Raw genomic sequence first — 26741 nt, forward strand, 5'->3', positions numbered from 1 at the left:
TTATTATTATAGCGCCATTTATTCCATGGCGCTTTACATGTGAGGAGGGGTATACATAATAAAAGCAAGTACAATAATCTTGAACAATACAAGTCACAACTGGTACAGGAGGAGAGAGGACCCTGCCCGCGAGGGCTCACAATCTACAAGGGATGGGTGAGGATACAGGAGGAGAGAGGACCCTGCCCGCGAGGGCTCACAATCTACAAAAATGCACTGGCCTATAACATTACAGAGCACGTTCACCCTGGACATCTAGTGGTGCTGGATGATGAGGATGAGGATAAGGAGGAGGATAACAGTAAACAGACCAAATCTGGAAGCGTAAACCCATGTGTGGTTGTGATGAGGTGCAGGAGAATACACCTCCCCAAAAGAGAGAATGTATTTGAGGTTATGTTTTGCTGGTTTCACTTGGTGGTGTACAGAACTCTTTCCCAATCCAGCCCTTGTTCATTTTTATAAGAGTCAGCCTGTCAGCATTTTCAGTTGACAGGCGGATGCGCTTATCTGTTATAATTCCACCAGCGGCACTAAAAACCAGCTCTGACAGAACTCTAGCAGCAGGGCAGGCCAGGACCTCCAAGGCGTAGAGAGCCAGTTCATGCCACGTGTCCAGCTTGGATATCCAATAATTAAAAGGCACAGAGGAATCACGGAGGATATTTGTACAATCTGCAAGGTACTCCCTCCCCATCTTCACAAACATTGCACTTCTTGTGACAGCACCCCTTGCCTCTGTGCCGTCACGATGGGAGGGTCTGAGAAAACTGTCCCAGAACTTTGCCATTGTTCCCCTGCCTGAGCTGGATTGTACTTCTGTCTCTCTTGCTTGGATTCCTTGGTTGTACAACAAACTCTGACGTCTGCTGCCAGCATTCTCACATAGGAATTTTCTAAGTAATTCCGCTACAAGGGCCCTCTGGTACTGCAACATTTAAGTACACCTCTGAGATTGAAAGTTCTCCTTGTAGCGTGGGTCTAGAAGTGTCACCAACCAGTAATGAGTGTGACTCAAAATTTTTATAATGCAAGGGTCACGTGAAACGCAGCGCAACATAAAGTCAGCCATGTGTGCCAGACTGCTAACAGGAAAGACTTCCGTGTCCTCACTGTCGGGGTCGTCACGACAATACCCTTCATCCACCAGTCATTCCAAATCAGATTAGGAGCATGTTGGTACCGGATAAGAATGAGTCAGACACAATGCTGGTTCAAACTCATTGCACGCTCGTGTGTAACGTCACAGCAACTGAACTGTTTATTTCATATACATAACATTATATAGTCCATTGGGGGAAGGTGTGCAGAGGGCGGGGTTAGGCGGGGTTTAAGCAATGTATCTAGTATTCAGTCCCTCTGATTGGCTATGACATCATCTGTTGAATCTTCCTTTGTCCACATCTTGTTAAGTTTCCATTTCTCCAGAAACGATACTTTAGCTTCAGAAACAAAAGTAGATTCTTGGCAAGTACAAAAACTAAGGCAAAAGTGAATACTGGCAGCCATCTTAAATACAGTTAAATTTGCATTTAGCAAGCAAAGGGGAAAAACTTATTGTTTCACAGCATAAGAATATATAAGAGTACAAAAGTGTATAAAGACATATATTTTTACCTTGACAATCCCCCCTAAACACTAAGTTTTTCCCTAAAAAGAAAGATCCTTTGAGACTGTCCATGTGATGGGGAAAGGGGAGGTGGATTTCTTCATCCAGACACCTCAGAAGCTCTCCCCTTGTGAGAGGCCTCCAGGCAGCTGAACCCTTCACTAGCTTCACATGGAGTTCTCCCGCTGTCCCTAAACTAAATCTCTTTGCATCATCTGAGAGTAAGGGGTTTTGTCTAACATCTTGAGGGGGCGTACTTAGAGATTTCCCCTGGATCAGTGCCATCGCACTCTGGTGGGTCTACTTCTTGGTTGGGGAAGGTGCCAGTCGGAGTTGCCTCAGTGATAACCTTTTTATACAGGGGAATAACACAACAGAGGATTATCGATCCAACTACAAGAAGGGCAATCAGTACCAGACAAGCTTGTTGGAGGAATCCTTTGAGCCCACCCAACCAACCGGAAAAGAAAGATGTGTCTACTCCAGCATTAGATTTTAATTCTGCTGCTAACCCATTTATCTTCTTAAGGGCTATCATGGTCTTTCCATTTACCCCAGAGTTCTGAGGGATATAGGTACAACACTCCTCTCCCACCATCCCACAAACTCCTCCTTCCTTAGCTAAGATCATATCAAGGGCTAGTCGGTTTTGGAGGGTCATTCTAGTGTTAGGGCGCAACTCCTCAACTATACCCTGGAAAGCATCACAGGTAAAATTGACAAACCTTTGTTCACTGTAATATGTGTAATTGATCCCATCAACATTTTTATTAATCTGCACCTGCGGATTAAAGAAGCAAAGCCAACATAGATCTGGTTCTCGGCTTTAAATTGGTCAGGCACCCCCCTTGGCACTCCAACGCCATCGACATATAACAATGGATCTTCTTCATAACTCATGTGGAGCTGATCAAGGCTTCTCCTCATTCTGGTATATTCATCAGGTGTCTCTGGATCCCAAGGTAGAATCTTGAACTGCATAGCTAGTTTAACAAGGGTACATTGACCTGTCCAGGCATTAGGCAACCTAGGACGGAGCTTACCATCTCCAGATAACCAATAAATGTTGTACATGTACTGTGTATGATTAGTTAGGAAATCAGTATCCAGGGAACTGTTCTCTTTGCAGAAACCTGTCTTGAAGACCCCTACTGATGTACCTGTAGTGTCATGGGAATTATAGCAGGTATAATTATCAGCTAATACGGTTATCCCTCCTGGGACCTTTAATTTAGGTGCTTCATGAAAACTTCTTGCCAACTAAGACCTGGAATGGGGATTACTTCATTAACTATATTTTGCAAACGTTCACCTGGGCCTGTTTTAGCTGTACTGGTAACGGGGGCCTTGGTTGGTCTGAGGCTAATATCCTGGAGCTGTATATGGCCTAAATTCCCATAGTATCCACTATTAAACACATTATGAAAATACCTCCCCAGTACAATTGTTATCTCTGGTAACACATATATAATACTGGATAATTCCTTCTACCACCCGCTGAGTCTCGGGGCACTTGACTACATCGCAGAAATCAAATCACCAGATATTTACCGGGGCCGTTAGGTTTACCCAGAGAATAGTGGCACCGGAATTCTTATTTACAATAGGGGCCGAGGAGGTAGGGGCGAGGATGGCCCCCAGCCTCAGGACCAAAAACAACAGCAACATTTTCCTTCGATCACCACTGTGACTAAGCGCTGGTCCGGTCTCTTTTGCAGTGTGAAGCGTAGATCCAGGTGCTCTTTCCTTCAAGTTTTACTGACATAGCTTTTCACGACCATAAAACCACCAGGCATCAAATTGTGACCAGTGTCGGTTCCTGCTGAACCTGGAAGGGAAGAAAAAACTAAAACATGGGTGTTAGCAACATTTTTACTAAACTGAATAACATATTGAACAGCACGGTCAGTTTCCTCTGACAACTACTGAGACTTGAAAATTTACAACTGAGAACCTAGCACCAAACAATATCTCATATGGGGACAGGCCATGTTTTGCAATAGGGTAGTACGAATGTGTAAGAGCTCTGGCCATGGAGCCATAGTCTCCTGCATCATTTTGGTCAATTGTCCCTTCAGTGTGCCGTTCAGCCTCTTAACTTTCCCACTGGATTGTGGAGAGTATGGAGTATGCAGGGCTACAGTGGATCCAAGCATTGTCAGAACCTCCTGATACACGAGAAGGAAAGGCCCGGGCCTTGGTCACTTTCAGCAACTTCTGGAACACCATATCTGCATATAACTTCCATCACCAGTTTCTTTGCTGTGATCTTTGCAGTCACGTTGGTAACGGGGAATGCTTCTGGCCAACTGGAGAACATGTCGACAACCACCAGACAATATTCATACCTTCAGACTTAGGCAACGTGATGAGGTCCTGTCGTCCACCTGGAGCTTTTGGAAATGATAATCGGGCTTAGCAAGATGCTTCGGGGGTACACGTTGAAGTTGACCGGGTTAGCAGGTCTGACAGATACCTCGATGTGTGGGCCCATGCGCCCACGTGGCAATAGCAGGGTACATCCGCTTAGGGAGACACACAAGTTGGTCCTTTTTCCAGCGACCATTGTCCATACGTGCTCCATCAGCTTTCCACTGCTTCACTTCTTCCTTTGGAGACATTCTCTGCATAATCATTAAGCGGTCTCGCGGGGTCCGACAGAAAACCTCAGTCTGTCATAGATCATCAGGTTCCTGTAGAGTCAGTGTTTCTTGTAACTGTTTACGCAGAGAGCGTGTGGTCACCATAGCTGGTATGGTCAGTTCAACGGGTAGGAGAGCAGCGGCTTTTACTTGCATATCCGCAAAGGCATTACCAACAGTCTGTGGACTGTTCCATGGTACCGTGCTCCTTAACTTTCATAATGGCCACCTGGGTAGGTAATTCGATTGAGTCCATGAGGGCTTTAACAGCTTCAGCATTCTTCACTGAGTCCCGGCGGTAGTAACAAATCCTTGATTGGCCCATAGGGCTCCGAAATCATGAACAATACCAAATGCATACTGTGAGTCTGTGTATTTATTAGCCCGCCTGTCCTTGGCCAAAGTACATGCAGTAGACAGATCTTGACATTCTGCTTCTTGCGCTGACAGGGTGGAAGGGAGTGAGTGCAGCTCCGTGCACTACAGTGTCTTCCGTAGTAACAGCGTATCATGTGTGAAATCTGCCAAAATCATCACCATATCTTGAACCGTCTTTCAGGGCCTTGTAGAGAGGTAACATTATGCGGGATGCATCCGGTATCCACTGACAACAATAAGTACATAGTCCAAGAAAACGCTGGAGTTCAGTCTCATCTTTTGGGAATGGAAGGGAGCTGACGGCTATTTTTTTCTTTCTTCTGTGAGGTGTCTGGCACCCTGAAGGAGACAGTGACCCAAAAATATCACTTGACCAAGGCAGAACCGAAGTTTCAAGGCCGAAGCCCAACAGTTCAGATCTGCCAGATACTTGCGAAAACTAACAGTGGCAACAATGGCTTCCTGCTCTGTCTGTGCACACAACAAAAAACAAAAAAAATTACCCACATACTGAAGCAACATAACATAGGAATATTTTAACTGACAGGGTTAGAGACACTATCCCCCCTATTTTTTTTTTTTTTTTCTACAGGCATTATTGAGGGTGGATCTGGGCCTATCAGGGCCATCATAACCGTGGAAAGGGCATGAAAGATATACATCTCATTATACTCATCTACATAGGGGTTATATAACATAAATACCATCTGACCATCATCTTGGCTCACCAACTCTCTAGGTCTGCTCAGGTGCACTTATACGTCCATCATATTGTCTTTGTCTGTATAATGGGAAAGGTTTGTTCTCAGGGTCAGCCAATTATTTTAGCGTAGCTAGCTAGTCAGAGGGCTTCCAGGGATAATACTCCTGTATCTGTCTTACACTACCTGATGTGGTTGGTTCTCTGGTGGTGGGGGTGACTAGATGACCGGTTGGGGGTGACATGACATGCTGGTCTACAGCTCCTTCCCAAAAGGATTACTGTCAGCTTACTCCCAAAATTAATGTCCCCACTACCCACTATCCTGTGTCAGCTTCTTATATCACTACATCACTACATGTGATCTTATCTGGACAGGAATCAGTGTAATTCACTTAGGTTGCAGCACAGATTATACAAGTATTTCTCCAGTCTGGGTTTGTCTGACCGCAAAATTTACAAATCCATCTGTCCTGTCTTGGTCTGAGAATTAACATGGCGAGAGAGATTTCCGGACACAGGGTTAAAATGAATATTGGAATATGAGACTAGATTTGCATAAGGGAGGGGGAGCTGGAGCTGAAGTCTTCTGCTTCTTGGGCCACTGATAAGGAAGCGAGCTGCGAGTTGTGTCCTTGAAGCTGCGAGGGGAGGGGGACTAGAGAGCGAGTGAGGATCGCTGCAGCTGCTGATACAGACTGGGTTAAGTTCTTCTGGAAACTTTGGCCCCCCCTTTCTCTGGCCGGCAGCACAAAGAGGAGAAGTCAAAAAAAAAAAAAAAAAACAATTCGCGCAGGGGTTCACCCCTCCCATCAGCCACAGACACACAGACAAGAATTTACAGCATTCCTTAACACAAAAGAAGACAATAACGCAGCTATTTGACTCCACCCTCCCATTGGGTGTCTCGGAAAACCACACAGAGTGACAAAATACAGCAGTTCTCAGACTCAATTAATTTCTACAAAACCTTCACACAACTCATTTGCCAGAACACCCTAGAAAAACTAATGATTGAGGTATTTTATAGCCAAACACGGGCTCTGCATCCTTTCATCTTTCCTCTCCATCAACCTTTTTGCTCGTTCTTTATGAGATGGTGCCATGTAGACAGCTGCAATCTCCCTGTCGAGGGCAATCCTACATGCTCGTACACCTTCTCGACATTCTTGACTGCCTTCTTGCCCTCCCGTGACTCTACTATTGTCTTGACTTCCACAGCATCCTCATCTAACTCGTGGGGCACGGACTTCTTCTGCCATAAGAGACGTAACATGACTCACAGAATACTACGCCCTTCTGCAGTAGGCCGCTGACAGCGACAGCAACACGTGTGTCCTAACACGGAGCCTCGCGCTCCACGTGTTATGAATAAAGAGCCTCGCGCTCAATATTTTTCCCTAACCTGAACACCAGTGATTACAGTCTGTCCTGTCACGATATTCTAAACGTTGGGAGGCTGTCTCCTAGTGAGACCCCTCCACTGTGTTTCTGGTGGTCCCCCTCTTGGGACGTCTTAATTACCGATATGTGCAAGTGTGTGCAAGTGTTTCTGGTGGTCCCCCTCTTGGGACGTCTTAATTACCGATATGTGCAAGTGTGTGCAAGTGTTTCTGGTGGTCCCCCTCTTGGGACGTCTTAATTACCGATGTATGTGCGTGCAATATCACAGAGGCTACGTCTCCTATCCCAATCCACAAACTTCTCAATCTTTCACTCTATCACTACTAGGCAACAGTCACGGGTAGGGTGGTTGAATGGAGTACAATGACCGGTGGAGGAGGTGTGGTGTACACGAGGACGCGCAGAGTGCGATGTCTCTCAGTTGCTGGTTCGAAGCGTGGCACGGGATCGCGCTCGGTCTCACCACTCGACCAGTCACTCCCCAGACCCAAGGAGACCACAGACTAACCAATAATGGCTGAAACACTAGCAAGTGTGACACATACATAGTATGCGATCTCCACTTACCGTGTTTGGAGGGTGATCAGTCCTCGAGGTCAGCCACTACGGGTGTCGTCCACGGACGTCCAGGCATGGGTCCAGGGGGTCTCGGATCGCGGGCCACGCCCCACGTTGGTTGCGCCAAATTGTCGGGGTCGTCACGACAATACCCTTCATCCACCAGTCATTCCAAATCAGATTAGGAGCATGTTGGTACCGGATAAGAATGAGTCAGACACAATGCTGGTTCAAACTCATTGCACGCTCGTGTGTAACGTCACAGCAACTGAACTGTTTATTTCATATACATAACATTATATAGTCCATTGGGGGAAGGTGTGCAGAGGGCGGGGTTAGGCGGGGTTTAAGCAATGTATCTAGTATTCAGTCCCTCTGATTGGCTATGACATCATCTGTTGAATCTTCCTTTGTCCACATCTTGTTAAGTTTCCATTTCTCCAGAAACGATACTTTAGCTTCAGAAACGAAAGTAGATTCTTGGCAAGTACAAAAACTAAGGCAAAAGTGAATACTGGCAGCCATCTTAAATACAGTTAAATTTGCATTTAGCAAGCAAAGGGGAAAAACTTATTGTTTCACAGCATAAGAATATATAAGAGTACAAAAGTGTATAAAGACATATATTTTTACCTTGACATCACCAACAGGACGACTGACTATGCTGTCCTCCTCCTCCTTATACTCATCCTCTTCCTCCCTGTCCTCAGGCCATCCCCGCTGAATAGATAGTATGACAGCTGTTTTGCAGTACCATCTATAGCGCATGAAAGTAGCTCCTGTTCTTCCTCCTCCTCCTCATTGACTACCAATCCACGTTGAGAAGACATGAGGCTGGGCTGAGTATAATCCTCCTGTATGTTTCCTTGGTCCATGTCCTCGTGCTCTGCCTGCAATGCATTCTCTTTAATTGTGAGCAGAGAGGTTTTCAGAATGCTGAGAAGACAGATGGTGACGCTAATTATGGCGTCATCGCCGCTCACCATCTTGGTGCAGTCCTCAAAGTTTTGGAGGATGGTACATATGTCGGACATCCATGTCCACTCCTGAGGTCATATGTGTGGAGTCTGAACTGACTAGCGACGGCCTTGTTGATGTTGGTAGTAAACTCAACTGCCCTCTTCTGCTCACCAATCCTTTCCAACATAAGCAGCGTAGAGTTCCAGTGTGTGGGGACATCACACACCAGCCAGTGAGCTGGAAGCTGCAAACACTGCTGAAGCACGGCAAGGGCGGCTGAAGCTGTGGCTGACTTTCTAAAATGGGCAGACAGATGGCGTACTTTCACTAGCAGATCCGGCAGCACCAGGTAGCTTTTCAGAAAATGTTGAATCACGAGGTTAAGCACATGGGCCAAGCAAGGTACGTGTGTGCTCACCTTGCCTCAGAGCCGCCACCAGGTTACGGCCATAGTCACACACGACCATGCCTGGCTGTAGGTTCAGCAGTGTCATCTAAACATCTGACTGCTCTTTCAGCGCTCTCCACAACTCTTCTGCATTGTGCGGTTTGTCACCTATGCAGATTAGCTTCAGCACAGCCTGTTGCCGCTTGGCTGAGGCAGTGCTGCAGTGCTTCCAGCTTCTGACTGATGTGTTGATTTCAGAGATGGAGGATGAAGAGGAGGAGGAGGTGCAGGAACTGTAAACTGTGGGGGCAACCCTGATTGACATAGGGCCAGCAAACCTCAGCGTGGGGAGGATGTGTCCCATCCCAAGGTCCATCTGGGTCCTGGCTCCCAATATGTTAACCCAGTGTGCCATTAGTGAGATGTACCGTCCCTGCCCACAAGCACTTGTCCATGTGTCCGTGGTTAGGTGGACTTTCCCTATAACAGCATTGTTAGCATGGTAATGTTGTGGGACACATGCTGGTGTAATGCCGGTACGGCACACCGGTAGAAATAGTGGCGACTGGGAACCAAGTACCTTGGGATGGCCAAAGCTATCAGGTTGCGGAAAGCTTCCGTCTCAACGAGCCTAAAAGGCAGCATTTCTAGCGCAAGCAGAAGAGAAATATTAGAATTTAGGACTGTGGCCTGTGGGGCGTTAGCTGGGTATTTCCGCTTGTGTTCCAAAGACTGGATTATAGACAACTGAAGGCTGTGGAGGGACAAGGATGTGGACGGGCTTGATGATGGTGCTGCTTGACTGTGGACCACAACAGGTGCAGGGCTAGAGGCATCTTCACATGCACGGTGTACTGAGGATTGGCTTCTATGCAAAACAGTGGAAGAAGCAGTGGTGTGACCTGCAGGCATTGGTCCTGGAGCCTGGGGTTCGGCCCACAAAGTCGGGTGCTTTGCTGCCATGTGCCTGATCATGCTGGTGGTGGTCAGGCTGGTTGTTTTGCTACCCCTGCTGATGCGGGCATGGCAGGAGCTGCAAATGGCCTGTTTGGGGTTATCGGCAGAGTCTTTAAAAAATAACCAGACTCTGGAAGATCTAACAGTTGGAATGGCAACTTCCCTCATGTTGGTGTTATGGGGAACGGATGCACGCCTTCTGCCTGTGGCCACTACACTGCTTCTTCCTGCCTGTTGGGGTGATATGCCTCCTTCCCCATGTGTGCTGCTGCCCTCGCTCTGCATGTCCTCCTGCCAGGTTGGGTTAGTCACATAGTCATCCACCAAATCATCTTCCACATCCACAACCTGGTCCTCCTCTTGACTTTCTGGCAATTGTGTCTCATCATCGTCCACCTCTTCTGACACTTTCCCACCATCGCCTTTGCATGACCGGGGCTGGTCAAAGCTTTGGGCATGTCTACTTGCAATCTCATCTGTCCCCACTTCAAGTTGACTGGCCGATACGGTAGTTCTGAAACTTGAAATGGAAAACTGAACAGCTCTTTAGAGTGTCCAAGTGTGGGATCAGTTGTCTCAGGGCACTTGGCATGGTAGGAGGAAGGAGGATCAGGGTGAGGAATATCCGGGCCACACTCACGGCTACTCAGACTTGACCGTGTGGAAGACATGGTGGTGGCGGCTAAGTGACTGGAAGCATTACCCGTTATCCAACCAACAACCATTTCACACTGCTCTGGCTTCAATAGTGGTGTGCTGCGGTCCCATAGAAACTGGGACAGGAAGGTCGAGCGAGAAGATGTGGGTCTTTGTTGTTGCCCACTTTCACCTTAGCCGCGTCCTTGTCCTCTGCATGCACCATCATCATCACGTCCACTTCCCCGCCCCTTGCCTTGCCCATTTTAAATGGACTACTGCACTATTTCAAATGCTCAACACAAATATATTTAATAGGAGCAAAATAATATGTGATCAGTATGCCTACAAATCTACGATTTTTCAAACCCAAAACCAGGCAGACCTCAGCCTGACATAACAGACTGTATTCAATTTTGGGGGGCTTTTTTGTGAAGTTAATTTATGCAAAATAGTGCTGCATAGAATTGGAGTAACAGACAGCAAAAAAAGTGGTACACTGGCCTACAATGCCCAAACTTGGAGCACGCAGATTTATGAGGGCTGTCACGGAAATACCAGACTGGCAAATATGTGGCCTTTTCATATTTTTTTATGCTAAATAGTGCTGTATATAATTAAAACAACAGATAGCAAAAAAAGTGGTACTTTGGCTTACAATGCCCAAACGTGGAGTACGCAGATTTATGAGGGTTTTCACTGAAATACCACACTGGCAAACATGGGGCCAGCTTTTTTTAGAAATGCCAAATAGTGCTGTACATAATTAGAGTAACAGACAGCGAAAACAGTGGCAAAACAGCCTAAAATGCAAAAACTTGGAGCACGCAGATATATGAGGCCTTTTTTGGTGAATTTAAAACACCCAAAAAAAAAAGTGGCACCAGGCTAGCACACACAACTATGCTACATATGCCTGACAAACTATGATTTTTAAACAGGCCTTAGTCTGACAGAACACACTGTATATTATTTTTTTTGGGGGGGTGAATTTTTGGGAAAAAAAATGCAACTAGGTATATAGTAAAGAAGCTGCAGCAGCAGACAGTTATGGAGCTTTGGGAGGGATGCAGTGGGAGCAATGGACGCACATACAGTGCCTGCAGGCCTTGCACTGATGTGGACATGCTGTGCCCTGCCTACCTAGCGCTGCAATATCAGGACCCACCAATTAGCCCTAAAAAGGACTGTTGGTTTCTCAGGAGTTGTGGATTTAAGAGTTGCAGACGACCTACACTAACTCTAAAAACCATGATTCTGACCCTATCTCGGCAGCAGCTCTCCCTACTCTCGCTTAATCCGGAGCAGAATGCGGCGAGCAGGGCGGCGCCAGGTCTCTTATACTCAAGATGATGGTGTTCGGCCGAGCCAATCACTGCACAACCACAACAAAGATGGCTGCGGCATTTCATGGCCTGGCAGACAATCCTACATCGTGATTGGGTCTCTAAAGTCCGCCAAAAATGCTGGGTGGAAACATCAGTTACCGCCGAATAGTCCTGGAAATGCTCGGTGCTCGCCAAGTACATCGGGCATAGTGATATTCGGGCGAGTAACCAGTAGTGGCTAGCACGTTCACTCATCACTAATTATAAGTCTATTTATTATTTATCATGATTTTCTTATATAGAAACATTGTCAAGGATGACAGTCAGGGGGGTCTTGTAGGTCCCACCGCTGCAACCAATATGTCACAAATGACACCGGAAAGAACCCACCGCTGCCACCAGTTTTTCTCTATGGGGTTAAGGTCAGGCGAGTTTTCTGCCAATCAAGCACAGTGATACTGTTGTTTGTAAACCAGGTATTGGTGCTTTTGGCAGTGTGGACAGGTGACAAGTCCTGCTGGAGAATGAAATTTCCATCTCCATAAAGCTTGTCAGCGGAGGGAAGCATGAAGTGCTCTAAAATTTCCTGGTAGACGGCTGCGCTGACTTTGGTCTTGATAAAACACAATGGACCTACACCAGCAGATGACATGGCTGCACCATAACTGGTGGTGGATGCCGCAGCAATACACAAGCAGTCTCAACATTGCAATCTTTGTACTGACTGAAAAGTTTATTACCTATCTGGAGTGCCAAATTTTTGTCTATTTCTCTCAGAATAGACCTCTATGGTAATTACTTAGTCACTGCAGGAGGTTTCTACTTCTATAAAGGTAGTAGTATAAATTCTTACCCTCACTTCCCTAATTCACCAATAGAGAAAATGAAGGAGTAGAATCACAAATATTTAAATAAAAAATATATTTTATTACAATCATTAATGTGAATACTTTTCTGCCCAATGATGACAGAAGTATTCTGGGAGTGATACCTTTATTGGCTAACCAGAAAATAATATGTTTGCAAGCTTTCAGAGCACAGAGGCTCCTTCTTCAGGCAAGATTACAGATGAAGGAGCCTCTGTGCTTGCAAACATATTATTTTCTGGTTAGCCAATAAAGGTATCACTCCCAGAATACTTCTGTCATCATTGGGCAGAAAAGTATTCACATCGATTTTTCTGGCTAACACGGTACCACAATACAATTTGTTATTGTACATCATTACAATCATTAAAACAACTCATAACAAAATGATACTCAATGGGATTCCGTATATTGGGGTACAATAACAACAAAGCTGGAAACAGGTATCACCCTCTGACAAAGGAAAGTCCAGATATGGAAATAGTTACAGTATATCCTCAATAGCATCTATAATAAAAAAACCCTGGTAAAATTATGGAATCAGCGGCCTTGGAGGATGTTCATTCAGTTGTTTAATTTTGTAGAAAAAAAGCAGATCACAGACATGGCACAAAACTAAAATCATTTCAAATGGCAACTTTTTTGCTTTAAGAAACATTAAAAGAAATCAAGAACAAAAAATTTGGTAGTCAGTAATGGTTACTTTTTTAACTAAACATAGGGGAAAAATTATGCAATCACTCAATTCTGAGGAAAAAATTATGGAATCACCCTGTAAATTTTCATACCCCAAAATAGCACCTGCATCAAATTAGATTTGCTCGTTAGTCTGCATCTAAAAAGGAGTGATCACACCTTGGAGAGCTGTTGCACCAAGTAAACTGATATGAATCATGGCTCCAACACGAGAGATGTCAATTGAAACAAAGGAGAGGATTATCAAACTCTTAAAAAGAGGGTAAATCATCACACAATATTGCAAAAGATGTTGGTTGTTCACAGTCAGCTGTGTCTAAAATCTGGAACCAATACAAACAACATGGGAAGGCTGTTAAAGGCAAACATACTGGTAGACCAAGGAAGACATCAAAGCGTCAAGTTCGGAAAAAAACAATATGACTCCAAAACAGGAAATGCACAACAAAACAAATGAGGAACGAATGGGAGAAAACGGGAGTCCACGTCTGTGACTGAACTGTAAGAAACCGCCTAAAGGAAATGGGATTTACATGCAGAAAAGCTAAACGAAAGCCATCATTAACACCTAAACAGAAAAAAACAAGGTTACAGTGGGCTAAGGAAAAGCAATTGTGGACTGTGGATGACTGGATGAAAGTCATATTCAGTGATGAATCGTGAATCTGCATTGGGCAACATGATGTTCTCTCTCTTCGACAACCTACAATCTGGCTTCCGTCCCCACCATTCCACTGAGACTGCCCTGACCAAAATTACTAAGGACTTACTTGCAGCCAAAGCTAACAGACAATTATCTATACTCCTCCTTCTAGACCTGTCCTCTACCTTCGACACAGTTGACCACTGCCTCCTACTACAGATCCTCTCTTCCTTTGTCGTCAAAGACCTCGCCCTATCCTGGATCTCCTCATACCTTACCAACCGCACATTTAGCGTTTCCTACTCCCATACTACCTCTTCATCTCGCTTCCTTAAGCTCAATGTGGACAAATCTGAACTAATTATCTTTCCTCCATCTCGCATATCTTCCCTACCTGATCTATCAAAATAAATGAAGTCACACTTTCCCCTGTCCCCAAAATCCACTGCCTCAGAGTAACCCTGGATTCTGCTCTGTCCTTCAAAAAGCACATCCAAGCTCTCGCCACTTCCTTTCACCTCCAGCTCAAAAATATTTCCAGAATCCATCCTTTCCTCAACCCTCATTCTACCAAAATGCTTGAGCATGCCCTAATCATCTCCCGCCTCGACTACTGCAACATCCTCCTCTGTGGCCTACCTTCTAAAACTCTCGCACTCCTCCAGTCCGTCCTTAACTCTGCTGTCCAACTAATTACTCTCTCTCCTCGCTACACTCCTGCTTTCCCTCTTTGTAAGTCCCTTCACTGGCTCTCAATTTCCCAGTGTATCCAGTTTAAACCACTTACACTGACCTACAAAGCCATCCATAACCTTTCTCCTTCGTATATATCTCTCAATATCTTTCCTCACATAATCTCCGGTCCTCCCAAGACCTCCTTCTCTCCTCCACACTTGTTCGCTCCTCAGCAAATCGCCTCCAAGACTTCTCCCGAATATCCCCATCCTCTGGAATTCTGTGCCCCAACACGTCCGGTTATCCACCACATTTGGATCCTTCAAAAGAAACCTGAAAACCTACCTCTTCAAAGAAGCTTACAACCTGTGATGACCAACATGGCCACCTCAACATCATCGGAGCTACTGCAACCCTCAACCTCCTGTCTCCTTCCCCATAATCCTGTAGAATGTAAGCCTGCAAGGGCCGGGTCCTCTTCCCTCTGTACCAGTCTGTCATTGTTAGTTTTGTTTACTGTAAGTGATATTTGTATTTTGATGTAACCCCTTCTCATGTACAGCACCATGGAATTAATGGTGCTATATAAATAAATAATAATAATGATGCTGGAACTTTTGTTTGGTGCCGTTGCAATGAGATTTATAAAGATGACTGCCTGAATAGAACATGCAAATTTCCACAGTCATTGATGATATGTGGCTGCATGTCAGGTAAAGGCACTGGGGAGATGGCTGTCATTACATCTTCAATAAATGCACAAGTTTATGTTGATATTTTGGACACTTTTATTATCCCATCAATTGAAAGGATGTTTGGTGATGATGAAATAATTTTTCAAGATGATAATGCATCCTGCCATAGAGCAAAAATTGTGAAAACATTCCTTGAAAAAAGACACATAAGTTCAATGTCATGGCCTGCAAATAGTCCGGATCTCAATCCAATTGTAAATCTTTGATGGAAGTTGAAGAAAATGGTCCATGACAAGGCTCCAACCTGCAAAGCTGATCTGGCAACAGTAATCAGAGAAAGTTGGAGCCAGATTGATGATGAGTCCTGTGTGACCCTCATTAAGTCCAGGCCTCAGAGACTGCAAGCTATTATAAAAGCCAGAGGTGGTGCAACAATATACTAGTGATGTGTTGGAGGTTTTGTTTGTTTGTTTGTTTTTCATGATTCCATCATTTTTTCCTCAGAATTTAGTGATTCCATAATTTGTTTCCCTATGCTTGGTTAATAAAAGTAACCATTACTGACAACCAAATTTTTTGTTCTTCATTTCTTTTAGTGTTTCTTAAAGCCAGAAAGTTGCCATTTGAAATTACTTTAGTTTTATGCCATGTCTGTGATCTGCTTTTCTTCTACAAAATTAAACAACTTGATGAACATCATCCAAGGCCGGTGATTCCATAATTTTTGCCAGGGGTTGTAGATGATGAACCACCCATATATCTGCCTAAGTATCTAATACCTGTACTACTACAGAAAGAGATTTAAATAGAAAAGTCCACTGCAAATGAGCAAATAACCACCATGCTAAACCCCCTATCTAAGTGTATAGTAAGATTGTTAAAAAAAATGTAATGGGTTCCGCATGCCCAAATGTACAATATGCTCAGTGTGCGTAATGGGAGTGCAATAATCAGTTCTATCAACCCTCAATTATAGCACAGTCAACAGGACCGCAATAAATGACCCAATAATTACCTGCAGTCATGTTGAATCAGGAAAGGATGACCTGCTTGAAGGCACCTCGACGCGCGTTTCACCGCCTCTGCAGTTTCGTCAGGAGGTAGAGTAATGTTGCCGTCAGTATCTTTAAATAGTGTTGTACTAATGAATAATTAGCCAGACATGTGTAGCAGAGCATGGTCGCCATGATGTGCCATCACCGAGGAGGCAGCGCTCAGTACGCGCGTCACCCGGTCACATGCCCTGGTCACATGACCGGACAGGTAACCAAGGCGACGCTTCGCAACTCAAGAGCACATCCCCACCGCAACTCCACAGCGCATGCCTTCGGCAAAGATGTGTCTTCACTTATGATTGGCTGCAGGCAGGCTTTGAGGCAGGGAATACAGAGGCTGGGGGGGACCATGGAAGCATTGCCATGTAAACTCAAATGCAAAACAAGGTGGATGTATTTTTTATTTTCAACTTTCAGCCAAGTTTTCCTATTCTGAACTTGGGGACTTTTTGGAAACTCCATTATTGTCCCACAATAATTTTGTTTTGCTGCACATTTTGACTTTCCCACTGAACATAATGGATACATATCATAAACAAATATTTTGGTAATCCACAACATAGATTGACATTGAATGAAAAAGTCTGCACCACGTGTAAATTTCTTTGCAGAGAATGTCTGTAGCGGGTGGATGAGTTTTATTGGCGCCTCAACAGTTTTGCTGCTCTCTGTATTCAGCTACGTACCGTACAATGGTTGGATTTTTGTAGACCAGGACTACGGTTATTAGTCGTTACATATTCATTCTGAGTAAGTGTTATGAAAACATCTCCTGGAAGGACGTTGTGGGAATGGGACATACACTCCCCTCCATATAGCGCTCAGTAATTTTAGCGGAAGCTGAATAAGTCCCACACCTGAATGATCAAAGATCCTCAGTCAACGGCTGCATAAATCAGCGGCGCCCAGTATTTTTATGCGTTGGGCTGAATTTACACTCCTGGGTTGCAGAGTCTTTGTGTCTCAGCTCCACTAAGCACAGAGGCCAATTTAGGAGGGAAAAAAAAACACATCAGTGTTGCGGTCCCGTCATGTGCGGGTCCGAACGCTAAGAACCCTCCACCCAGTTGTCCTGTGAGTCATCCGCCGCCATCCCCCTGTTATGACCCCAATGGCGAGGGTCTCAGAGGAACGTGGAAGTCTGCAAGATACAAAAATCCAGCTCATAGGGCAGTGGTAACTGGGTTGACCATATATCTACTCCTAACGCCAACACTAGAAGTAGCCGGGGGTCATACCTACGTTGATCCTAGATGACTCGCGCCAGCCGGAGAATCTAAATACCCCTAGTAGAGGAAAACAAAGACCTCTCTTGCCTCCAGAGAAAGGGACCCCAAAGCAGGATAGAAGCCCCCCACAAATAATAACGGTGAGGTAAGAGGAAATGACAAACACAGAAATGAACCAGGTTTAGCACAGAGAGGCCCGCTAACTAATAGCAGAATATAGAAAGGTAACTTATATGGTCAACAAAAAACCCTATCAAAAATCCACACTGGAAATTCAAGAACCCCCGAACCGTCTAACGGTCCGGGGGGAGAACACCAGCGCCCTAGAGCTTCCAGCAAAAGTCAGGATACAGATTAGGAACAAGCTGGACAAAAATACAAAACCAAAAACAAATAGCAAAAAGCAAAGTAAATGACTTAGCTGAAAAACCGGACCAGGATCAGTAGACAAGAGCACAGCAGATTAGCTCTGATAACTACGTTGCCAGGCATAGAACTGAGTGTCCAGGGAGCTTATAAAGCAACGCCCCTAACTAACGACCCAGGTGCGGATAAAAGGAAAGACAGAAAAACCAGAGTCAAAAAACTAGTAACCACTAGAGGGAGCCAAAAAGCAAATTCACAACAGTACCCCCCCCTTAGTGAGGGGTCACCGAACCCTCACCACGACCACCAGGGCGATCAGGATGAGCGGCATGAAAGGCACGAACTAAATCGGCCGCATGAACATCAGAGGCGACCACCCAGGAATTATCCTCCTGACCATAGCCCTTCCACTTGACCAGGTACTGAAGTCTTCGCCTGGAGAGGCGAGAATCCAAGATCTTCTCCACCACGTACTCCAACTCGCCCTCAACCAACACCGGAGCAGGAGGCTCAGCAGAAGGAACTACAGGCACAACGTACCGCCGCAACAAGGACCTATGAAATACATTGTGAATAGCAAACGACACAGGAAGATCCAGACGAAAAGATACAGGATTAAGGATTTCCAATATCTTGTAAGGACCAATAAAACGAGGTTTAAATTTGGGAGAGGAGACCTTCATAGGAACAAAGCGGGAAGAAAGCCATACCAAATCCCCAACGCGTAGTCGGGGACCCACACCGCGGCGGCGGTTGGCAAAGCGCTGAGCCCTCTCCTGTGACAACTTCAAGTTGTCCACCACATGATTCCAGATCCGCTGCAACCTATCCACCACAGAATCCACCCCAGGACAGTCAGAAGACTCCACATGACCTGAAGAAAAGCGAGGATGGAAACCAGTGTTGCAGAAAAAAGGCGAAACCAAGGTGGCGGAACTAGCCCGATTATTAAGGGCAAACTCAGCCAACGGCAAGAATGTCACCCAATCGTCCTGATCAGCAGAGACAAAACACCTCAAATAAGCCTCCAAAGTCTGATTGGTTCGCTCCGTCTGTCCATTAGTCTGAGGATGGAAAGCAGAGGAAAACGACAAATCAATGCCCATCCTACTACAAAAGGATCGCCAGAACCTGGAAACGAACTGGGATCCTCTATCTGACACAATATTCTCAGGGATGCCGTGCAAACGAACCACGTTCTGGAAAAACACAGGAACCAGATCGGAAGAGGAAGGCAGCTTAGGCAAAGGAACCAAATGGACCATCTTGGAGAAGCGATCACATATCACCCAGATAACAGACATGCCCTGAGATAGCGGAAGATCAGAAATGAAATCCATGGAGATATGTGTCCAAGGTCTCTTCGGGACAGGCAAGGGCAAGAGCAACCCGCTGGCACGAGAACAGCAAGGCTTAGCTCTAGCACAAGTCCCACAGGACTGCACAAATGACCGCACATCCCTTGACAAAGAAGGCCACCAAAAGGACCTGGCCACCAGATCTCTGGTGCCAAAAATTCCCGGGTGACCTGCCAACACCGAGGAATGAACCTCGGAAATGACTCTGCTGGTCCACTTATCCGGAACAAACAGTCTGTCAGGTGGACAAGACTCAGGCCTATCAGCTTGAAATCTCTGCAACACACGTCGCAGATCCGGAGAAATAGCTGATAAGATAACTCCATCCTTAAGAATACCAACAGGATCAGCGACTCCAGGAGCATCAGGCACAAAGCTCCTAGAAAGAGCATCGGCCTTCACATTCTTTGAACCTGGTAAATACGAGACAACAAAATCAAAGCGGGAGAAAAACAATGACCAGCGGGCCTGTCTCGGATTAAGGCGTTTAGCAGACTCGAGATACATCAGATTTTTGTGATCAGTCAAGACCACCACACGATGCTTAGCACCCTCGAGCCAATGACGCCACTCCTCAAATGCCCACTTCATGGCCAACAACTCCCGATTGCCCACATCATAATTTCGCTCGGCAGGCGAAAACTTCCTAGAGAAAAAGGCACAAGGTTTCATAACAGAGCAACCAGGGCCTCTCTGCGACAAAACGGCCCCTGCTCCAATCTCCGAAGCATCCACCTCAACCTGAAAGGGAAGTGAGACATCGGGCTGGCACAAAACAGGCGCCGAAGTAAACCGGCGTTTCAACTCCTGGAAAGCCTCCACGGCAGCAGGAGCCCAGTTAGCTACATCGGAGCCCTTCTTGGTCATATCCGTCAAAGGTTTCACAACGCTAGAAAAATTAGCGATAAAACGACGGTAGAAGTTAGCGAAACCCAAGAACTTCTGAAGACTCTTAACTGACGAGGGCTGAGTCCAATCAAGAATAGCTCGGACCTTGACCGGGTCCATCTCCACAGCAGAAGGGGAAAAAATAAACCCCAAAAAGGGAACCTTCTGTACACCAAAGAGACACTTTGAGCCTTTGACAAACAAAGAATTTTCACGCAAAATTTTAAAGACCAACCTGACCTGCTCCACATGCGAGTCCCAATCATCAGAAAAAACCAAAATATCATCCAGATAAACGATCAAAAATCTATCCAGATACTTCCGGAAAATGTCATGCATAAAGGACTGAAAAACTGAAGGTGCATTGGAGAGCCCAAAAGGCATCACCAAGTACTCAAAATGACCTTCGGGCGTATTGAATGCGGTTTTCCATTCATCACCTTGCTTAATGCGCACAAGGTTGTACGCACCACGAAGGTCTATCTTGGTGAACCACTTGGCACCTTTAATTCGGGCAAACAAGTCAGACAACAGCGGCAGAGGATACTGAAATTTGACAGTGATCTTATTTAAAAGCCGATAATCAATACAAGGCCTCAAAGATCCGTCCTTTTTAGCCACAAAAAAGAATCCTGCACCAAGAGGGGAAGAAGACGGACGAATATGTCCTTTCTCCAAAGACTCCTTGATATACGAACGCATAGCGGTATGTTCAGGTACCGACAGATTAAAGAGTCTTCCCTTAGGAAATTTACTGCCTGGAATCAAATCTATAGCACAGTCACAGTCCCTATGAGGAGGCAATGCACTGGACCTGGACTCGCTAAAGACATCCTGATAATCAGACAAATACTCCGGAACTTCCGAAGGCGTAGAAGAAGCAATAGACACAGGCAGGATATCCCCATGAATACCACGACAGCCCCAACTAGAAACTGACATAGCCTTCCAGTCCAGGACGGGATTATGGGTCTGTAACCATGGCAGCCCTAAAACAACCAAATCATGCATTTTATGTAAAACAAGAAAACGTATCACCTCGCGGTGTTCAGGAGTCATGCACATGGTAACCTGTGTCCAATACTGCGGTTTATTTGCTGCCAATGGCGTAGCATCAATACCCCTAAGAGGAATAGGATTTTCTAATGGTTCAAGAGTAAAACCACAGCGCTTAGCAAATGACAGATCCATAAGACTCAGGGCAGCACCTGAATCTACAAACGCCATGACAGGATAAGACGACAGTGAGCAAATCAAAGTTACAGACAGAATAAATTTAGGTTGCAAATTTCCAGCGGTGACCGGACCAACAACCTTAGCTATACGTTTAGAGCATGCTGAGATAACATGTGTAGAATCACCACAGTAGTAGCACAAGCCATTCCGGCGTCTATGAATTTTCCGCTCATTTCTGGTCAGGATTCTATCACATTGCATTAAATCAGGTGTCTGTTCAGACAACACCATGAGGGAATTTGCGGTTTTTCTATCACATTGCACCGAATTAGGTGTCTGTTCAGACAACACCATGAGGGAATTTGCGGTCTTGCGCTCCCGCAATCGCCGGTCAATTTGAATAGCCAGTGCCATAGCATCATTCAGACCTGTGGGAATGGGAAAACCCACCATAACATCTTTAATGGCATCAGAAAGACCATTTCTAAAATTAGCGGCCAGTGCACAGTCGTTCCAATGTGTCAGCACGGACCATTTCCGAAATTTTTGGCAATACACTTCAGCCTCGTCCTGCCCCTGAGACATAGCCAGCAGGGCCTTTTCTGCCTGAATCTCAAGATTGGGTTCCTCATAAAGTAAACCGAGCGCCAGAAAAAACGCATCAATATCAGCCAATGCCGGATCTCCTGGCGCCAGCGAAAAAGCCCAATCTTGAGGGTCACCCCGTAAGAACGAAATAACAATTTTTACTTGCTGAGCGGAGTCTCCAGATGAACAGGGTCTCAGGGACAAAAACAATTTACAATTATTCTTGAAATTCCTAAACTTAAACCTGTCTCCGGAAAACAGTTCAGGGATCGGTATCTTAGGTTCTGACCCAGGACTTCTGATAACATAATCTTGTATGCCCTGCACACGAGTAGCCAGCTGGTCCACACTTGTAATCAAGGTCTGGACATTCATGTCTGCAGCAAGCATAAGCCACTCTGAGGTAAAGGGGATGAAGAAAAAAAAAAAAAAAAAAAAAAAAAAAAAAATGAGAGAGGAGAAAAAAAAACTCAGAATCTTCTTTCTTATAATCCCTCTTTTGCAATGCATTAAACATTTAATATTGGCCTGGCAAACTGTTATGACCCCAATGGCGAGGGTCTCAGAGGAACGTGGAAGTCTGCAAGATACAAAAATCCAGCTCATAGGGCAGTGGTAACTGGGTTGACCATATATCTACTCCTAACGCCAACACTAGAAGTAGCCGGGGGTCATACCTACGTTGATCCTAGATGACTCGCGCCAGCCGGAGAATCTAAATACCCCTAGTAGAGGAAAACAAAGACCTCTCTTGCCTCCAGAGAAAGGGACCCCAAAGCAGGATAGAAGCCCCCCACAAATAATAACGGTGAGGTAAGAGGAAATGACAAACACAGAAATGAACCAGGTTTAGCACAGAGAGGCCCGCTAACTAATAGCAGAATATAGAAAGGTAACTTATATGGTCAACAAAAAACCCTATCAAAAATCCACACTGGAAATTCAAGAACCCCCGAACCGTCTAACGGTCCGGGGGGAGAACACCAGCGCCCTAGAGCTTCCAGCAAAAGTCAGGATACAGATTAGGAACAAGCTGGACAAAAATACAAAACCAAAAACAAATAGCAAAAAGCAAAGTAAATGACTTAGCTGAAAAACCGGACCAGGATCAGTAGACAAGAGCACAGCAGATTAGCTCTGATAACTACGTTGCCAGGCATAGAACTGAGTGTCCAGGGAGCTTATAAAGCAACGCCCCTAACTAACGACCCAGGTGCGGATAAAAGGAAAGACAGAAAAACCAGAGTCAAAAAACTAGTAACCACTAGAGGGAGCCAAAAAGCAAATTCACAACACCCCCTTGCTGGGATTGATGGGGTTAAGGAGGAGAGAATGAGCGCTTGTTTTCAGTAGCCTCGCGTCATGATTTGGCAGTTTTACGGACTCATTTCCTGCCGTTTGAAAAGCCAACCTTAGTTCTAAGTTTAGCTCGGAGAAAAAGCAGCCTTTAATTTAATACTAAAATCAAAACCACCCGTGTAGCTCTCAGCTGACATCAGCACCGGCTGAACCAAATATCCCGCCTTCTCCAGACTCCGGCTCGTGTGTCAGACTTTTTGGGTCACATGAAGTCTTTGCAAAACAAAGGAATAGGAAGGAAAGCCTTTGTGCACTTACAAATCCCATGAACACAGGAACATTGCAGAAAATTTAAGCTGTAAATGTGCAAAAAAAAATTCAGAATGTGTTACTCGCGAGTCGCTACTTACCATTTTGATGTCAATTTTTTTTAATGCAACATGTGAATAGGGTTTTGAAAACCCCATCTACTTATATGGTACCTGTGGCAGAGGCAGGTAGGACAGGGTTAAGTCCTAGAGCTGCAGGATTTGATTAAATTCACCTGCCTAGCTTTTTACTAGAACCCAGGCCTGTGTTCACTAAGTTTCAGGATGCTGTATAGAGCAGAGTCGAGTGTGCTGGTGGTGAGTGTCCAGCTAAAATGTGATCTCTTGCTTTGATCTCTCTCTATTTGGAGACTGCATGGGTTAGCTAGGAAAGTTGAGCAGTCTGTGTGTTGGAACTGCAGAGAACTGGGTGGAATCTGCCCCTTGTTCAGTGTGAACTGTGCAAGGAGTTGAACGCTTCTGTTTGACTCTGGAAGCTGCTGGAGCCCAGGCTGAAGGGGATACCAAAACATAAGACCGTACCTCTTCGGTGTATAAAGTTTGCTCCAGGAGAAAGGACTGCAATCTGTTGGGGTGAGCCCGCACTTACATATGTGCCCTGCCAAATGAACTGTTTATTTGTTGTGCTACCTTTGTTTGGTTTTGAATCCCTTGGAGTTTTATGAAAGCAATAAAACTGCGCCTGTTTGGACCAAACCACATTGCCTGTGTGAACGCTACCTAATGCCTACATGAGAGAGTAAATCCCCATAAGTTCTGTCTCTATGTATGTGGAGTGGAGCCCAACCGATCCTGTACAGCAGAGCCTGTGGCCTGCAGGACGCCATAGTTGGGAGTCACATAGACGTGGCAATTTCCGCTGCTATAATAGTTTATGGCCTAATGAACCAATGCTAGAAGACTGGAGTTTAGCAGATCCCAATCATCTATTTTAATTGTTTCACTGTTTTTTTTTTGCAGATTGTTGAACATCAAAATTGCAGAATGGTTGCAGTGAAAGTTGTTTTTGCCCCATATTAAAAAACCTGGATTGTACAATACAAAAAGAAAACAAGCAACACAAGTCACACGGGAAAGAGACATCAGAACGGCACCGTCAAAAAACATGGGTGCGGTGTATGAATGCATCCTAAAATGTAGCAGAGTTTATCCACCATTCTGCGCTCACCCCCTGCCGCCTCTTTAACTTTATTTTTATTGTGATTGTGGGATGCAAACAAAATCCACATGACCAAAATAGGACATTTTTGGAGATCGGTGACTCAGGGGAACGAGCAGGAACTGAAACTTTATTGTGGATGAGATTTTATTTTCCATCACCAGTTTTCTGTCATGTGTCCAGGAATGGAGTAAGGTGCCCTAGAATCCATTATATGAATCTATCATCTACATAATCTAACGCTCCATGACTTATTCAACCCCCTTCCATGTGAACCTGCCCCTGGATCCTGCATTAATCTGCCTTGGTTTCCTCACCTTTATTTTAGGCTATGTGCACACTTGGGTCTAGTATGGAGTCTGTTTTCAACAATGTGTTCACATTTACCTTGTTTTCCACCCAGCCCAGGCCGCTATGAAGACTTCTTCAAGTTGCGACTTGTGATTTGATGATACCTTGTTCCTGCTGCTCCCTCAACGGTCTATACTACAATCAATAGGCCACCTCTGTGCCCCTAGGCAATAATAATGCAACCTAGACAGTAATATTGCCCCATTTGTGCCCCAACCTGGTAATAATAAAACCCCTTTGCGACTTCCATGCTGTAAAAATACTCACCTTTGTTTCAGCTACAAAGTAATAATGTCACCTTTGCGCACTTACAAATTAATAATACCCCACTTTTGCTCTACAGCTTTATTACTGCAGTAGTAACACCCCTTTGTGCCCACACACAATGAAAATGACCATTTTGTTGCCTCCCAATAGATAAAAGTTTCCGTGCAGATGAGAACTTTAGTGTAAAATTGTCCATGGCCTGGTTACTTACGTTCAAATTTCCTGGAACAGAATTTAGGATAAAGAAGACTCCTTCCAGACTCCTGGAGAAGTGTTCGTGTGCAGTTCTGCAACTACAGAGGGATTTATATGAACACAATTAGAATAATGTGTACAATGTAAGGACATAGCTGGAAAAGAGCAGTAGCAGATAAGAGCAATCAGGGATATTAAGGGAATGGCTGGACTGCAGAAGACGCGTTATCAAACTTGGGGTTATTCAGTTTGGAGAAACAAAGGCTTGGGGGCCATCTTATTGTAATATACAAATATATGAGGGGACAGTACTGAGATCTTTTTACACCTAATCCTGAAACCATGATTAAATGACATAATTTATGTCAAGAGGAAAGAAGGTTCAATCATCACCACAGACATCGGTTCTTTACTGTCAGAGCAGCTCGGGTGGTGGTGAGGCGGCAGCTCGGGTGGTGGTGAGGCGGCGGAATGTATTATAAAGAAAGAAGAAAAGAGAAGCGCAAAGAGGTGCACACTGAGCCAATGTAATCAATATAAACAAATCTTTATTGAGACCAAAACTTCAGAGCTAAACTTTAAAAACATACATTAAAAACAGCATAAAACATATGCCTATACACACTGCTTTCAATGTCCTCTGTATGGGGACATGATAGAAACCAGACCCCCTAGGAAAAATAATCCTGTGGCGTAGCTCCGTGAGTTGCAAAATAGTATAAAGTCAGAGCAATGCAGATAAGTGTCCTGTGGTGCCGTCCTGACGTGGTTTAATAATGTCCAAAATAGATATCCGGCTCTTGTTATATATAATAATACTATGATATCCCAAGGTTTAGATGACTAATTAAGAACATGCAGATATCCATTTAATATGTCCACTAAGTACTAAACAATGAGCCCTTCATATATTGTGGGCATGGAAATGCACATAAACAATATTATGAAAAAAAAAACAAAACACAGAAATGGAACCACAGGCATCACCCACTACATGTGAAGATAAATAAGTAATATACTCACTAGGAGACAGGGTCTGGAAGCTCCCTACGCGTATCGCCACTCCTGGTGGCTTCGTCAGGGGAAAATGATGATATACAAGTCGTGTCCAGCATATATAGCGTAAGTGCACTTACTTATTGGTCAGCTAATGCCGACACCTGTGTTCGGCAGTCTCTCACCAATAGGAACCAGTCAGTAAGTCTTTTTTTTTTTTTTTCTGCCTAATTAACCATGGAGTTTTCCATAAGAGAAAAATGTATTTTATAGGTATGATTTGTCCGCAAGTACTGCGCAAACGCATTCAGTAAATAGTCATTATAGGGCTGGCGCCGGACTTTAGTAAT

Source organism: Ranitomeya imitator, chromosome 8 (genome assembly GCF_032444005.1).
Source record: "Ranitomeya imitator isolate aRanImi1 chromosome 8, aRanImi1.pri, whole genome shotgun sequence".
In the NCBI taxonomy this organism is placed as follows: Eukaryota; Metazoa; Chordata; class Amphibia; order Anura; family Dendrobatidae; genus Ranitomeya; species Ranitomeya imitator.